The sequence below is a fragment of the Grus americana genome, chromosome 2, assembly GCF_028858705.1.
Source record: "Grus americana isolate bGruAme1 chromosome 2, bGruAme1.mat, whole genome shotgun sequence".
In the NCBI taxonomy this organism is placed as follows: Eukaryota; Metazoa; Chordata; class Aves; order Gruiformes; family Gruidae; genus Grus; species Grus americana.
The window spans coordinates 17,866,044-17,879,272 of record NC_072853.1 but is presented as its reverse complement, the minus strand read 5'-3'; the positions used below and the strand labels follow the sequence as shown (position 1 = coordinate 17,879,272).

Genomic DNA, 13,229 nt, shown 5'->3' with positions numbered 1-13,229 from the left:
TGGGTTTCTGGGGCATAGAATTTTATTGGGGATGCCATGATTGTCACGAAGTTAATTTTTTTTTCTGTTTGTATTTTTATTTATTTCCATTAATTTACTTTTATACCTTTTAAATGAGTAATGTTCCATTCTTAATATTCCTGAGGAAAAATAAAATCCTAAATATATAAAAAAAAGAACAGTTTCTCTGTGTTTTTACCTGCAAAAGATTTTATGTTTTTCTACACAGGAATGTAACATGCTTTGCAGTATACATTATTTCTTAGAACTGATGGTCCTTAGTGGGTAACAAGTTGAAATAACCATCACTTAAATATTACTGGGATTAATACCAGCAAAAATTATAAAAAGCATCTCTAAAACAAGTTTCATATGTTTTTCTATACAAACTATCTCACATAGTGCTATGATTTGAGAATGATTTATGCAAACTTATCTTGAATGGAAACCAACTTGTATTAAACATGGCTTTGTTGGAATTATGTGAGCATTTCTGATTGGCAAAGGTTTGTTGGGTTGTTTTGTGGGATAAAAACTCCATTACAAATCTTTCTCTTCTCAGAAATGTAACTATGAAAGGCATCAGATACCTTCTGCACATCTTGAAAAACATTGCAATGCTCATTCTTTAGACTGAAGTTCTATTTGATGCTTATAGCTTATCATGTTCTCTGTGTCTCTCATTAGGTTCTGATTATTTCTACTTAGAATTTGGCTTCTGTCAAAACTGTCGACAGTTTTACAGTCATCACTAGATATTCACTTTACATAAATTAAATGGCACTATGATCATATTTGCAGAAGCAAGAGCTTCTGAAAGACTCTAAAGACTTCCAAAGTAGTTTCTTTCACATGTAAGAAAAATTTACTGGATAGCAACGATTAAGAATTTTCAGCAAGTATTGAGTAAATTTGTTCCCCCAGGAAATAATAATTTAAAATACTTAAAAAACAAAAACAAAAACAAAAACAAAACAACCCCACAAACAAAGCACACCACATTAATTCTAACAGAAGATGAGTACAAAGACGAGTATAAAAAGAAACATTTTGCCTCTGTACCAAGACCATAGGATACTTAAATGTCAATTAAACCCTTAAAAATTTTATTGTGATAGCCTCCAAAAGAGGTAAAAGGATTAATTTCTTCCAGGTTGGTTATATTCATAAATTGCAATTAGGGTCATTGGGAAGCTGAATGATCCTTAGATTACGTACTACTGACTGGTTTGCTCTAAGTGTCAAAACAGTGTGTTCGAATGGCTTCAAAAAACAGCAGGTCAGTTTCTTAAAACTGAAGTTTTCTTCAAGACTGTAATGATAAATTTTTTTGATCACTAATTTATTTAACTCATATAGGTTTTAGAACTTTCCTGGAGAAAATATGATTTAAACATGTGGCTTTTGTATCTCATGAAAAGACAAACTACCCAGTACCAGGCTGCATACAAATGAAAAGAAATCCCTTCTTCTTATATCTCCCGTCATAAACCTGCATACACTATTTGCCTATTTGTTATGCCCATACACTAGACATATATATCAGGAATTAAAAGGTGTTGCCTTTAATCCCAAGTTTACTATTAAGTGAGAAGAGAAAGGAACGGAGTGACAGGTGAAGGAGAGTAGAAAAAACAGCAGTTTATTTTATTTTCAGAAAGTCAATAAGCCCGTTCCCTTTTGTATTTGTGTCAGCTTTATTTAATTTGAATATATGTCTTTCAAGTCAAGGATTCTCTTAACAAGTATTTGTACATATCACAGTGCTGCAAGGCAGTACTATAAACTAAACCAGCATGACTTGAGCAATTCTGCCAGCTTTGCAAAAAGCGGAAGGGTTAATGTTACCCAGTTTTCAGCTGCCCTGGACTGGGACTCAAAAGACCCAGTGCCCCACTCCACTGGTAACCTTCTGGGTGACTTTGGGCAAGTCACTTCATTGGTATGCACCTCAGTTTTGGCATCCAAACCAGACATAATAACTATTTACAGTACTACATCTGAGATTCATGACTTTCCAATCTGTGTATCTCTCCTCCCACCACAGCTCTATTTATCTTCCAAGCTGCAGAATCCTACACCAGTCAATCACTTTTCAATTGGAAATGAATCCATAGGTTTGATGACCTTTGCTACCTTTCTCTGAACTTTCTTCAACTTTGCTATATTCTTCTGAAATGCAGAGAAGCCAGAGCAACAACAGGAGTCAAGGTTCAGGTCACTTTATACAGAAGCACACTTTCTGTGTTGTCCTCTACTCTTTTCCTAAGGAGTGCTTTTTTAAGCACTCTATGGACCTGAGGACTGTATAGTGCTCTTGATATACTGACTACTTTAGAACATAAGAGCTTGCTGATATTACTGACAATAATAAAGATCAACAGATCTCATAATTTCATTTGCAAATTAAGATAATTTTGCAGTGCTCACTACGCAAAGAGAGTTACAAAGAAGCAACACAAGCTAAGGTCTTTGAATTCCCCACAAGTGCAGCAGGAAGACTACATGACTATAACTCTGAGACCCCAGTCACTTAAAGATAAATTGATTGATGCAGCAATGGTTTAGGAAGCAGTGGTACAAATCTCATGTGCTGTTAAAATAAACCTCTGAGTAAACCAAATGACTTACTCAAAGTAGTAAAGGTGCCCCTGACAAAGTGCAGCATCTTTGCCAAGACTCTCGCCAACTTTCTGATGAGAGGTTTATACTAAGAATGATGGAGAGGGAGATAATGAGCCACACTGAAGTGACCCAGTGGTGGAAAAAAGTAGAAAGGAAATGAAAGATTTACAGGAATATGAGAGACTTCAGGAATGATAAAATAGGGTGAAGACACCCCTGTCTCCATTTTACATACACACATGCAGTCAGCCTGGGACAGAAGCAGGAAGAACTGGAGCTGCACATGTCATCACAGAATGGTGACATCATTGGAGTAACTGAGATGTAGTGGGCAGCTCACATGGCTGGAGTGTGATAGTGGGTTTTTGCAAGATTTCAGGGACAACTTCTTGATAGACATACCGGTTGGGCCAACCAGGGGTGATGCACAGCTGGACCTGCTACAAACTAACAAGGAAGAGCTGACTGGAGACATGGTAATCAATGGTAGCCATGGCTGCAGTTACCATGGAATGAATTCAAGACCCAGAGGGGAGTGAGCAAGGCAAGTAGCAGAGCACAGATCATGATTAGATGGTAAGGGTCACATGTTTGTGGTTAGTGGGTCATAATGTTCTTGGAGGATTGTAACAAGTGGAACACTCCAGGACTTAATCCTGTGACCTGTCTTGTTTAATACCTTCACCAATGACCAGGAGGAGGATATGGAACGGACTCTCATAAGGTTTATAGGTAACACCAAACTGGGGGGAATAGACAATATGTTTGAAAGCAGGCTTGCCATCCAGAAAGACCTAAGACAGGCTGGAGGAATGGGCCAAAAGGAATCTTGCAAAACCAAACAACGGCAAATTCAACCCCTGGCAACAGGAAAGGCTGAGGTCTGACCGGTTGGGGAACAGCTCTACTCAAAAGGCCCTGTGGGTCCTGGTGGACAGCAAGATGAATGTGAGCCAGCAGTGTGCCTTGGAAAACACCATCCTGAACTGTATTAACAGAAGCATGGCCGATACGCTGATGGGAGGGATTATCCCAACCTCTGTTTAGCACTTAGTAGTTCTGTGTCCAGTTTGAGGCTCACCAAAAGAAGGGGCTCTGGGAAGAAATTAAAAAACTGGAGTGAGTTTTGCAGATGGTCCCCAAGATGGTTGGGACTGGAGCACTTGCCCTGTGAGGAGAGCCTGAGGAAGTTGGACTTGTTCAGGCAAGAGAAGAGAGCTTCAGGGGGGCCTAAAAGGAGCCTTCCAATACATATGAGGTGGAAGGACAAGAGGAAAGGATACAAGTTGAAACAAGAGAAGTTCTAAATAGATATAAGGAGAAACTTTTACCCTGTGAGGATAGTCAAGCCGTGAACAGATTGCCTGGAGACATTACACAGTCTCCACCCTTGGATTTTTCAAGACTGGACTGGATAAATCCCTGAGCAACCTGGCTTTATCTCAATGCCCAGCTCCTTCTGAGTAGGAGGTTGCCTTCCAACTTGAATTATCCTATGATCTTACGATACCTAAGCTGCTACTTAGTAATTTCAATTTTGCATGTGATTCACAAAACACCTTTTAACTTCTTCAGACTGATAACAGAAAGGAATTCTAGCCAACTCTGCATGACAGTATTTTTAATGGATGCTCAGTCCACTCTATACACTGCAAAAAACCCCTTGTTGACCCAAACTTTTCTGGTAGGTTTCAGCCATTTCATGGCAGGAAGGAACATATGCACAGCTATGCAGTAGAGTTTGAGGACACTGGCAGAATCAATTTTGAACATTTCTCTCTGCACACATCATCTTATACCTTCTACGGTTAGTCCTGGCTACCTGTTCAAGCCAATTTTTCTCAACTAGCACAGATTAGATTCCAATCATGCTATGCATTATACAAGTTTTCTTATCTAGTAAATCATAGCTATTCAACAGATTCCCTTCAGGTTTAATCTCGTTATTACCACCGGTCTTCTCACCTAAATCTGTTACTCACAATCCCTCAGTCTCTAATCACTTTACTTGGCGCTCTGTCTGTCTTCTACATATTCCTTTCCATTAAGAACTCTCAGCTCAGTTTTTTGGGGTTCCTGATACAAATATTTATTTTTCTCTTTCTTCTCTCTCCTAATCCCAGCAGCTGATATTTTGAAGTATAAAAAGATCCATTGACTGGAACCAAGGTGGAGAAAGTGCAGCTCAAAACTGAAAAAGTAGTTCAGAAAATTCTTTCGTTCCTTACTTGGAGTACAATTCATTAAAACATTAATTTTTCATTAAATAGATTTGATGCCTTATTTACCAAGGAGTTTGGGGGATACTTTGCAAAAGGAATTAGATTCTGGAATTAGATAATCTTAGACTTAGTTCTCAAGAGTAAAGCCAAATGTCCTCAACCTTACCTGGGAATTAGTAAAAACTGTAGTATCTTACAACACTTAAGTAATAACTTCTGACAGATTGCATGGGTAACTTCCATATTCATATTCCAGAGCAGAATTTTGGATCTAATTTTTCTATTGGAAAAAGAATAACTTTCCTATCTTTAGGCAGGAGACTATTAGCATATTAGTCAGTCTTCATGCATATGGTGTGATTAGATTCCTCACAAGTAATAAGGGAGGGAGAAACATTTAAAAGAGCAAAACAATTATATTTCACATATTTTAGGCCTCAACATATAGGTTTCCAGTTCATACAATTAAATTTAAAACTAAATAACTACTCTACCTTTATCCTCAAGGACATGAGGATATGGTTTCTATCAAAAGTGCAAGTGTTCTCAAGCAACTAAACAACAAACAAACAACTCTGTCTTTAGGCCAAAGAGAAGAAACAAAGACAGCGAGAAGAGATTAACAATTTATGCAGTCTGATTAGAAAGTAGATGGGAAACTTGAGTGTGAGGCAAGACACAAAAATTCCCACATTCAGTTACTTCATTATCTAGTTCTCTACATCTGGCTGTTTTTTTCTTATTAAAATGATCTCTTTCATTGACTGGGTGTCCCCTAGCAGTATAAAAAACCCACCTCCAAAATGAAAAATTACCTCCTAGAATTAAAAAAAAAAAGTTGAAAATGCTGAATGAGAGAGGAGAGAGGGAAAGAAATGGGAGTAAATCATCCAGCAGAAATAATTCTAATATATCTGATGTCACTGACAGTATTTATTTAACATTTCAAATCTGTTTTCCAAAGCTAGACTGCTTCAGGTTTGTTTCCTTCAGCGTCTAGTAAACCTCATAAGGGTCAAAGCTGTTTAAAACCTAACTGGAATGGTTTATCACTTTTAATTATGCTGGAATCATTTTCACAGCAGAAAAAAATAAGCCACTTAATGAAAAAGCCCAAACATGCTACAGGAACATTTGAATGTCAACATTTTTCAAAGGGGAAACAAAGTGTTCCAAGAGTTTATCTCAATAGTACTAACTATTCTGAATGTAAATAAGTGTTTTATCCCAGATTTTTCCCTCAGGTTTTTTACCATCTTAACATAAACAAATCATCAGTACAATATATTACAATGTTTGATGGCCATGAAGCATACAGATACACAGGTTCATGTATTAATTTTTTGACCTTATCAAAATGAAGTATTTTGAAGGTCCTATAAACTCTACAGTTTATGTACTATTATTACAAGAGTTCCACTGTCAGAGAGTATTTAACAGTTGTTTTTTCTTTAACTTTAGTTGGTTTTCCTATAAAATTCCTTCTTTACATATATATTTAAATATATATAATTTAAATATACACACTTATATGTATAATATACATAGTTTTATATATTTAAAATACTTATATATATTTTTATATATATATATGAATAAGATCACTAAAACCACACTGATTTTTAAATACTTTTTTTTTCCTTTCTATAAACCAGGACTGTTCATATTACCTATGAATTTTATAGTTTGAATATCCCATTTTCCTGGGTTTTTTTAATTGTTGTTTGAAATTTTGGTTTTCATGTCAATTTATAAATTCCTGAACTTCCAACAAAACTGGCCTAAGTAAAGGAAAATACTTTCCTTCTAAGTATTACCTAAATTGAAATAAAGAGTAATTTGGTACATTTTTTCTCTTCTACAGAGGAGATGGAATTACTTACAGTAAGTAGTAAATAAAACATTGTCATTTGCTCTTTTGTAAACAATGAACAGAAGTGTGTAGAATAGTAAATGAAATAGAAATACATTAAAATGTTTAAATGCACGTAAAATATTAGACATTTTTCTTTGAGATAAGTATGAAATTAAGAAGACACATCTGTTAAATCATTAAAAAATGGGAAGGACTCTTTACTGCATCACTTAACATTTATTTCAGAAGTAAATTGCAATCCATCAGTTTAAACAATAGCACAGACTATCATGTTTTCGTATGTGACATTAGTTCTATTGACTTTTTTAATGAATTATGATATTCGAAGTAGAAAAAAGTGAATTAAAATTTTAGAAATAGATCTTTCTGGATCTGTATACAATATCAGAGCTAACTTAACTAACCACGAACAGTGTTGTTATTAAAACCTAATAGGGAGAATTCTAAAAATAAGTACTTTAAAATGGGGCAGGGTCAACAAAATGCAGCAATTTTTCTCCTGACTTGACTACAGCAAAATCAATGTCATTCTGTTCACTGTCATTGTGTGGGTGTATAGTTGTGAATAAAAGACATCTCAAGAGTTCAAAGGTGAAAAATCATCTGTTCAGAATGCATAGCTCAGTATAAGACGAAGCAGAGCTAAATGACCCATGAGTATAAAAATCCACTAAAAACATTTACTTGTGCAACAATTTATGCAATTTAAGTTCTTGTTATACCTGGAGTAAAAAAAAAAAAAAAAAAAAAAAGAAATCTGCTAAGAAGCTCTGGTAATTTCCTTTCACTCTGTGAAGAGAGTTCCTTTTTCCTCCATCCATTGCAAAATCACATAGCCATCTGGGCTGTTTTGACAATGGGAGTTCAGGGTCTGAAAAGTCACGGATTTACAATTCTGAGAACTAAATATCTGTCTAAAAAAAAAAAAAAAATCTGTCATCTGTTAAATAAATTACCAGTGCAACCACCAACTTGTTTACACTGCCCAAAGCAGAGTAGGCACAGCCCTTATTTAAGTAGCAGACTTCTACACATGTGACCCAAGTGATGTAGTACCTTAATTTCTCCCAGGGAATCTCAATCCCATGAGACAGCTGGTAGTAAAAAGCCATTTCAGTAAGTGACTAGTCACATTATGTGAGATTCAACCTGAGATTAAGACACCTACATCTACATGTCTACAGTTGCATTAGGTATATAAACTACTATAATAAATCATAGCATCATAGAATCATAGAATCATAGAATGGTTTGGGTTGGAAGGGACCTCAAAGATCATCTAGTTCCAACACCCCTGCCCCATGGGCAGGGACACCCTCCACTAGACCACGTTGCCCAAAGCCCCATCCAACCTGGCCTTGAACACTTCCAGGGATGGGGCATCCACAACCTCTCTAGGCAACCTGTTCCAGTGCCTCACCACTCTCACAGTAAAGAATTTCTTTCTAAATGGAAAGCTTGTCAGTGTAGTCAGTGGTATACAGCGGTTTAATTCATCTTAAATCACCTTGGACAGGACATAACAGCTGCCTTTTAGGTGTTCTTCCCTGTTTTCTAGTTTCTATGCCAGAATGGCATGGTATCCTGTAAATTCTAATTTGCCAACACCATGCGGCTGTCTCATTTTCTCTAGAGCACCTCTACCCAATCCCTTCCATGTGGTCAGCTGAATCACTCTGCAACCTGCGCTTACAGGATTAGCTAGGTATGGGGAAGATTCAGCTGCCTATACATAGCTTGGGTTGGTGCAATTTCATTACTTCATAATACATTGTTTTGCAACACCTTGGTTTGTCTGCCAGAAAAGCCTCTGCACTTCTGCCACTGCCATAAAAACATCTTGGATACCCTAGGTAAACGTCAGTGCACATATATTCATGTACAGCTGAACTGTGCCTCACAGCTCCCAAACTTTAATGGATATTTAGATACCTATAGATGTCTAAACCTATAGGTTACAATACAGAGACATCTATATTTTGATGTCTTGAAGCGGAATCTCACATAAGACTTCATTACGACTGCTGAGTCTTCCAGCAGTAGTACTGCGTACCGCTCATTGCAACAGCTTTTGAGATGGGGAATGAATTACAAATTCTGTTTGAATTGTTAGATGTTCTGGAAAAAAATGAAAAAGACAGTTTCTCCTTCTGGCAAATCTAGCCATGATGTTCTATGGCAGCTTAGTACTACTTACTTGTGTTCTTTACCTGATTGATTGCCATTTGCTTCAAATTCTCTCTTAAAGCAAAACCAACAAAAAAATCTAAGAAAAGTCTAACTCCATAAATCATTTCAGAATGAAGATACATTTCTATTCATATACAAAATGACAGCAAGAAAAAGAGAAGAACAATGCAAAATCAAGCAGAGAAAGAGAAAACTTTTCAACATCTGTTTTCTCCATATTGCATCACACATTGAAAATGCTGGCATTTATCCAACTTCAGCTCTACATAGTTGGTTGTCAAGTATTCAGCAGAGTAAACATTTGCATGCTTTTCAACATGAACATGACAGATAAACTTTATTCCATTCTGAAAGCTCATGGATATAGTTCATCTCTTCATATGTGTTTTCCTATAAGCAAAGATTCTTAAAGGAAGGCAGATGTGATTGTGCACTCAATTGACATTTAATACTATTTGGTTTATAGTAGAAGCATTAGTTTGTACATGGATTAAACAGAGGTAAAAGGAAGGGGGAAGGAAGTAAAAGCAGTTCAGAAATGGATTTTGCAAGTGAAATAAATAGCAAGTATAGGGCTACTACTGAAACCTTCCAGAGCATGAAAAGAGGAAGGAAGGAGAGAAGGAGAGAGAAAGGATGCTGGGTCTCAAAAGAAAGCAAAGTTATAGATTCTTAAAGTAATATTTAACTATCAGAATTCTTTTCCAAAAGCCCCTTCAGAGTCTGGGTATACTTGACACAAAGAATATTGAAGTTTGTGTACACCAGCTTGTAAGACTGGAAGCTGTGAAGCTAACTTAATAGCTTCTGTCCACTTAGATAATATTATAGATTCATACATAAGTGATGGAGTGCAAAGAGTAGCCAACAGAAAGCAGCAAGTAAAAGGAACTTTTACAGGAACTGTAAATGGATGGAGTAAAAAAGCACAACTAATTTTAGAAACAGCAAAAGAGGATTACCAGTGCCAAGAAACATTGAAGCAGCAGCTTCAGGAAGATCCAAAGAAGCTTTGGTTCTACTTCAGCAGTTTCTAACTCAAAAGGTATTTTAACAAAGCAATAAGGACAGAAAATGTCAGGAGAAAGAACCCCCAGTGAACAGAAAGAAGTGCTGGAACATGGGTGATCAGGCAAGCAAGAATAAGTGTGTTTTATGACACCACAACCTGGGTAGGGAAACGTTTGGATTCTCTTCTAATTGACATATGTCACTCTGATTATCATTTACCAACACCTTTTAAATATTGTATAATTCTATATCTTTCATGAATTAAACTGCCTATTAAAAGAAATTAATACACATAACCTGCATGACAAAGTACTTATATGAAGCTGAGAGTTTCCCATAGTTTCGTGTGCCTCAGTGAATTTCATTTGTTTGGTATAAGCCAATTTAAACATTTTCACAGGTGTTTGCAAGGCCTTAAACAGAAAATTAGTCAAAATATTATAACTAATAAAATTAAAAGGATATGGATGAAAGATTATTATGCAATACCCTAGATTTTCTGTTGCTGGGTTTTTTTTCATATGCAGCTAGATTTTAAGACTTTGTATTGCATCATTTTTAGTCTTCTTTTCAAATGTCTAGGTCACAGTAGTGTCAGATGTTACACTGAAGCTAGGCCATGTGAGGCTGACTTATGAAAAAGCATCTTAAAAAAGCATTTTTCATAAACTGAACAGAAGGTAATGAGACATTTTATATCCTGCCTAAAAAGTGGCCAGAAAAGTTGTTTATTTTCTTTTGTTTGAATAAAACAGCCAACAAGTTGGTTTTTTTCCAGATTGCAATTGGTATAAATGGCAGGGGTTTGGTAGTGGGGGGTGGGAGGGGAGTGGGAGGCTGCACATGTGACCTCTGTGATGGGAGGTCTGGGGCTGCCCCATGCTGGTCACTGCTGGTTCCAGCTGGCTCCCCAGTGGACCCACCACAGGACACAACCGAGCCTATCAGCAGAATTTGTGGCATCTCTGTGAAAATGTATTTAAGAACAGGCAGTAAACCCTGAGAGAACGGAAGAAGGCCAGAGCAGGAGTGCTCCATTCCAGAGCTACTAACACCCTCAAGGGGACTGGAGCCCATGGATAACCCACACCACAGCAGGTTCTTCCCCTAAGAGACTGTGGCCCATGGTACACTCACATCAGAGCAGAGGAAATGAGTAAGAAGGAAGGAACAGCAGAAGAAAAGAATGAGAAACAGGGAACAGCAGAAAGAAACTCCTAAACCTTGACCTGAACCTTCTGCACTGCCCATCACATCACCGAAGAGACAGTGTGTAACCTGTGGTGGAGTAGACAGAGGAAGAGGAAGGACAGCTGTCTGAAATTAATTTAAGCCTGCGAAAGGGGAGAGGAAAAGTGTTTTCCCTAAATGTTTAAATATTTGTCTGTGTTTCCCAACATCCAAATCAGTAATGAAATGTTTTAAATTTAAGACTGTTTTGACCAGGGCAGTAGCCAATGAGTGATCTTCTCCGTCTTCATTTCAACCCACGAGTTTTCTCGCTCTTGTTCCTCCTGTTTTCTGCCCTCTTCTGCTGTGGGGGTGGAGTGAGCGAGTGGCTGTGGGGATGTTTCACTGTTACTCAGGGTCAAACCACCACCCAAATACACTAGCACAAAATGTGCAGTTGTACAAACAAAACCACCAAGCCAAAGGAGTCATTAGGTGAAAAGAGTACTGAAGTGCCAAGCAGTGATGGAGTAAGACTTATGCAGTGTTCTGAAGTTCAGAAGTTGGAGTCTGGCTTTATCAATAGATAAAGAAAGTTAAAGTAGATGAAGAAAGGTAAGAAATTACTAATTCTGGTTATAGCATTACTGTGTAGGAAAGATTAAGTTTCAAGGAGGGAAGTCAGAAAGAAGTTACAGTAATAATTAATTAAGCAGAGGGAAAAAGCAGGTTTTTGCAACAGTTAATAATAATACAGACTATTGAGAGGATTAACAGAAACCATCTCAAAAGTGATGCAGAAATAAACTCTTGGAAAGAAAATCAGGCACATGTACCTGTATTACATGGCTCTTTGGGATACTTTTTTTTATTTTTACCCGTTACCTGCTTTTGTGACAACTCATGTCAGTGCACCAGTGAAATTACTGTTTGAAAATGGGCTTTACAGAAAGGCTTAAAGTTGTCTCTAACTGAAAAAATAAAAGTTTCAGTTCTCAACAAACTGAAATATTTTGTGGTATACATTTTTACTTGTTTTCTAAATGTATGAAGTTTTTTCAATATGTTTAATTTCCTCACACTCTCTCCTTTTGCCTATCATCAACCCAGAAACCACTCCTCCCTATTACCTGACAATGCATTTTTCCATTTTCTACTATCAAAATTAATTTTTAATTATCATATCTGCTTGAGTATGCACATTTAATGCTTTTACATGATGAAATTATCTACTTCCTACATTTTTTTAAGAGTTCTAAAAGATATTTTCTGCATTTTAAGCATGATGGACTACTGCAGCATTTCACAACTTTGTTTAGAGTACACATTAACATACATTCAGCAATATACCATTAAAAATTAAATGAGCAAACCAAAATAATAGTAAAAACCCCATAAATTAATCACTAAAAACTTAGGTGGTAAAGAAAAATAGAAGATACATAACATATTCAAATCTCCCACAGCTCCCAACTCACATTTTATGTGACTTGCAGAAAACACATTTTGAAACTAAACAAAAGTCTATTCTATTTCATAACCTATTACCTCACACTTTTGGCAGGAATGCAAGTATGTGTGTCATCTGAGACATTGTTTGTTCTCCTTTCGTCAGTAGTTCAAAATGAACATCTCAACAATCCAAATTACTTCATATAAACCACCAAAATAGTTATCACACAGTTTCTCAATTGTGGGGTAGGATCTAACAGAGGAAGTTCCTACTTTACATCTTTTAACAGTCCCATAAGGTAGTGATTTCCCAGTAAAGAGTGTGATTTATCATATTTGGCATGAAGGATATCATGCAAAAAATAAGTCAGCACCTTTCATGAACAGTTATAGCAGCCCTGGTGCTATAGTAGGAAGGCTCCTTTTACCTAAAGTCACTCAGAATACACATTCCAGGATATCTATGAATTCAGGAAGTCCAAATGGAAATATACAATATTTGCTGAAATAGTAATCAAATTTCCTCTATTCTTATACAGAATATGTTATCTGAGGCAATCAGAGAGTTGTAAAAAGTTTACTATTATAAAAGATCAATTACATAAAAAAATTAGTCCTAGTCTTTTGTTAGTTGCAATTTTTACATTAGTTGATTAATTTTATCAGATTCTGCAAACATTTAT

At 36.5% G+C, this 13,229-nt stretch overlaps 1 protein-coding gene across 1 annotated transcript in view; it reads right to left on the bottom strand.

Annotated features, from left to right (window-relative positions):
* CSMD3 (CUB and Sushi multiple domains 3) overlaps nucleotides 1-13,229 on the bottom strand; it is a 721,079-nt gene that overhangs the window by 475,171 nt on the left and 232,679 nt on the right. The gene's annotated exons all lie outside the window — the stretch shown is intronic.